General features: G+C 45.0%; 1 pseudogene; it reads left to right on the top strand.

The window, feature by feature from the left end:
* Positions 1-3,364: 3,364 nt before the first annotated feature.
* On the top strand, positions 3,365-4,302 carry LOC121032620 (glyceraldehyde-3-phosphate dehydrogenase-like; annotated as a pseudogene).
* Positions 4,303-5,055: the final 753 nt, after the last annotated feature.

Here is a 5,055-nt window from a genome sequence, read left to right as displayed (position 1 = left end):
ATTTAAAGTCTAGTTTGTCTGATATAAGTATGGCTACTCCAGCTTTCTTTTGGCTTCCAGTAGCATGATAAATAGTTCTCCATCCCCTCACTCTCAATCTAAAGGTGTCCTCAGCTCTAAAATGAGTCTCTTGTAGACGGCAAATAGATGGGTCTTGTTTTTTTATCCATTCTGATACCCTATGTTTTTTGGTTGGCGCATTTAATCCATTTACATTCAGTGTTATTATAGAAAGATATGGGTTTAGAGTCGTTGTGATGTCTGTATGTTTTATGCTTGTAGTGATGTCTCTGATACTTTGTCTCACAGGGTCCCCCTTAGGATCTCTTGTAGGGCTGGTTTAGTGGTGACAAATTCCTTCAGTTTTTGTTTGTTTGGGAAGACCTTTATCTCTCCTTCTATTCTAAATGACAGGCTTGCTGGATAAAGGATTCTCGGCTGCATATTTTTTCTGTCTAGCAAACTGAAAATCTCATGCCAACTCTTTCTGGCCTGCCAAGTTTCAAAAGAGAGATCAGTCACGAGTCTTATAGGTCTCCCTTTATATGTGAGGGCACGTTTACCCCTTGCTGCTTTCAGAATTTTCTCTTTATCCTTGTATTTTGCCAGTTTCACTATGATATGTCGTGCAGAAGATCGATTCAAGTTATGTCTGAAGGGAGTTCTCTGTGCCTCTTGGATTTCAATGCCTTTTTCCTCCCCCAGTTCAGGGAAGTTCTCAGCTATTATTTCTTCAAGTACCCCTTCAGCACCTTTCCCTCTCTCTTCCTCCTCTGGGATACCAATTATGCGTATATTATTTCTTTTTAGTGTATCACTTAGTTCTCTAATTTTCCCCTCATACTCCTGGATTTTTTTATCTCTCTTTTTCTCAGCTTCCTCTTTTTCCATAACTTTATCTTCTAGTTCACCTATTCTCTCCTCTGCCTCTTCAATCCGAGCTGTCGTGGTTTCCATTTTGTTATGCATTTCATTTAAAGCGTTTTTCAGCTCCTCGTGACTGTTCCTTAGTCCCTTGATCTCTGTAGCAAGAGATTCTCTGCTGTCAGCTATACTGTTTTCAAGCCCAGCGATTAATTTTATGACTATTATTCTAAATTCACTTTCTGTTATATTATGTAAATCCTTTTTGATCAGCTCATTAGCTGTTGTTATTTCCTGGAGATTCTTCTGAGGGGAATTCTTCCGCTTGGTCATTTTGGATAGTCCCTGGCGTGGTGAGGACCTGCAGGGCACTTCCCCTGTGCTGTGGTGTATAACTGGAGTTGGTGGGCGGAGCCGCAGTCAGACCTGATGTCTGCCCCCAGCCCACCGCTGGGGCCACAGTCAGACTGGTGCGTGCCTTCTCTTCCCCTCTCCTAGGGGCGGGATTCACTGTGGGGTGGGGTGGCCTGTCTGGGCTACTTGCACACTGCCAGGCTTGTGATGCTGGGGATCTGGCGTCTTAGCTGGGGTGGGTAGGCAAGGTGCACAGGGGCAGGAGGGGCAGGCTTAGCTTGCTTCTCCTTAGGTGATCCACTTCAGGAGGGGCCCTGTGGCAGCAGGAGGGAGTCAGATCCGCTGCTGGAGGTTTGGCTCCGCAGAAGCGCAGAGTTGGGTGTTTGCGCGGAGCGAGCAAGTTCCCTGGCAGGAACTGGTTCTCTTTGCGATTTTGGCTGGGGGATGGGCGGGGAAGATGGCGCTGGCGAGCGCCTTTGTTCCCCACCGAACTGAGCTCTGTCGTCCGGGGGCTCAGCAGCTTTCCTTCCCTTTGTCCTCCAGCCTTCCCGCTTTCTGAGCAGAGCTGTTAACTTATGACCTCCCAGCCGCTAAGTCGCGCTTGCTGTCGGAACACAGTCCGTCAGGCCCCTCCGCTTTTTGCAAGCCAGACTTGGGGGCTCTGCTTGGCCGGCGAGCCGCCCCTCCGCCCCGGCTCCCTCCCGCCAGTCCGTGGAGCGCGCACCGCCTCGCCGCCCTTCCTACCCTCTTCCGTGGGCCTCTCGTCTGCGCTTGGCTCCGGCGACTCCGTTCTGCTAATCCTCTGGTGGTTTTCTGGGTTATTTAGGCAGGTGTAGGTGGAATCTAAGTGATCAGCAGGACGCGTGGTGAGCCCAGCGTCCTCCTACGCCGCCATCTTCCCTCCCTCCTCCTCCCCATGGCTATTGTTAAAAGAAAGCAATTGGTTTGGAGAATTTTTATGGGGCAAAAAACTAAACCAGCCCTGAGGTCTGCAGAGTTGGAGAACTGATCCTGAGATACTTCTTACAAATACAACTCCTATAGAGGAAACTCCCAGAATCAAAAGTAGGTCAGGAAATGAAAGTCTAATGTGCAAAATTTAAAAAAAAAATGGATTTAAGGAGAGAGTGAATAGAAAAAATTGGAGAGACATAGTATGGGAGAAAGACATGGATAACAATTTTCAGAACTGAAGAAGACCAGATCCAGAAGGCATGAAATTTTTGAATTAAAATAAACAAAATGTACAACTAGACACATTTTATTAACAGGGCAAACATTGAAGGCAAAATTTTAAGGCCTAAAAAGCCACCAGAGGAAAAAGAGAACAGTTACAAAGTCAAGACATTTAGAAAGACAGTTTTCTCAACAAGAAGCAAGCAAAAAGCCAGAAGATGGTAATATAATATCTTTATGTGCTGTGATGAATTAAATATCTTCTCTTAATTGCATATCCAGAGAAACTATCTTTCTAGTCAAAGGTGAAAATACACGCAAACAAAAACTTTGTTTAACCTCAATATGCCTGTGCTACTGCAGTAAGAAGTACAATTCAGGAAAATTGGAGAAATAATTGTAGACGGAAATTCTGCACAATAAATAGGGAGATGATTCTAAAGCAAGTAATTAAGACTATAATTTTAAAGAGACTTATAATATAAATTTTTTAATTAAATAAAAATAGTGCTATCCAGCAGATTAGAGACTTGCATTTGAAGGGCTATTTTTTTTTTTTTTTGAGAGAAAGGATGCAAGTGAGTGAGGAGAGAGAGAGAGAGAGAGAGAGAGAGAGAGAGAGAGAGAGAGGCGGGGCCCACCCTGGACTCATGTTTTTCCCAAAGCGGGGCTCATGCTCACCCGATGTGGGACTCGAACTCACAAACTGTGAGATCATGACCTCAGCCAAAGTCATATACTTAATGTCTGAGCCACCCAGGAGTCCTGAAGGGCTGTTTAAAAAGATCTTTTGGCTCTGCACCCCTCCCAGTTGGACAGATAGCTGCATCTCCTGGTGCAGTGCCAGCCGTGTCCCTGAGACACAATAGTGAAAGATGGAGTAAATGGATTCAGCCATATTGGGTCCCTAGTCACCAGGGCTGCTTTTAACTCTGGCAAAGGGGATATTGTCATCATCAATGACCCCTTCATTGACCTCACCTACATGGTACATAGGTTCTGGTATGATTCCACCCACAGCAAATTCAAAGTCACAGTCAAGGCTGAAAATAGGAAATCTATCATCAATGAAGCCCATCTTTGTCTGCCAGGAGCGACATTCCACCAACACCATATGGGGTGACGTTGGCGCTGAACATCCTGTGAAGTCTACTGGGGTCTTCACCACCAGGGAGAAGCCTGGGGCTCACTTGAAGGGTGGGGACCAACGGGTCATCATCTCTGCCCCTTTTGCTGATGCCCCCATGTTTGTGATGGGTGTGAACCATGAGAAGTATCAGAACACCCTCAAGAATGGTCAGTATGCCTCCTGCACCACCAGCTGCTTGGTCCTTCTGGCTAAGGTCATCCATGACAATTTTGGCATGGTAGAGGGACTCATGACCACAGTCCATGCCATCACTGCCATCCAGAAGACCCTCAGATGGTCCCTCTAAGAAGCTGTGGATTGATGGCTGAGGGGCTACCCAGAACATCATCCCAACTTCTACTGGTGTCTCCAAGCCTATAGGCAAGGTCATCCCTGAGCTGAATGGAAAACTCAATGACATGGCCTTCCATGTCCCCACCCCAGCATGTCAGTCATGGATCTGACCTACCACCTGGAGAAAGCTACCAATACAATGACATCAAGAAGGTTGTGAAGCAGGCATCAGAAGGCCCCCTCAAGGGCATGCTGGGCTCTGCTGAGGACCAGGTTGTCTCTTGTGACTTTAACAGCAACATCCACTCTTCCACCTTTGATCCTGGTGCTAGCATTGCTCTCAGTGACCACTGTGTCAGGCTCATTTCCTGGTATGACAATGAATTTGGCTACAGCAACCAGGTGGTAGACCATATGGTCCACGTGACTTCCAAGGAGTAAGACCCCCCTAGACCACCAGCCTCAGCAAGAGCAAGGTGAAGAGAGAGGCCCTTAGCTGCTGAGGTGTCCTTCCCTAACTCATTCCCCAACACTGTGAGTCTTGTGATCTCTAAAACAGTTTCCATATCAGACCCCTAGCAGAAATGGAGGGGCTTGGGGGGCCCTACCTTGTCTTGTACCATCAATAAAGTATACTGTACCCAGCCAAAAAGAATAAAAATCAAAAATAAATAAATAAAAAGATCTTTTGACCTATTCAAGAATTGGTGAAAATTCCTAAATTGCTGGTTTGAAATACTTTCTTTTGGAGTCTGGTAACATTACAACACAAGAGAAGGATGTAAAGATTCTATCAAGTAGAATTGATAAACCCTAACACTATGTGAAAATTGGAATCCGTTAAAGGTGTAAGAGTAAATATTAGACCTGAATAGAAATCCAAGTTATCCTTTTGTAACATGTTTTAGTGTAAGATTATTGAGTGATGATGTGCACAAAGTAACCTGTTAGCAAATGTTAGCTATCATCATTTTCGTACTCACTGTTCCCACCAATGGGCTTGCATGCTCTCGGATAATACAGATAAGCAAGCAGGAAAACAAAATACAGTAAAATCAAGATAATATCTCATAAAGCCTATGGAATAATGTAGGATTGATGAATAAATAGTAAAATTTCAAGGAAACAAGAAAATCTTTATGGAAGAAGTCATGTATAAGCCAAGATGTGAGATCAAAATGTGGGGGAGTTTACGAATTCTTTAATCTTCTAGAGATTAGTATAGCTGGTATGGCAGT

Source organism: Herpailurus yagouaroundi, unplaced genomic scaffold (assembly GCF_014898765.1).
Source record: "Herpailurus yagouaroundi ecotype Mexico unplaced genomic scaffold, PumYag 142, whole genome shotgun sequence".
NCBI classification, from domain to species: domain Eukaryota; kingdom Metazoa; phylum Chordata; class Mammalia; order Carnivora; family Felidae; genus Herpailurus; species Herpailurus yagouaroundi.
This window is presented reverse-complemented; position numbering and strand designations above follow the sequence as displayed.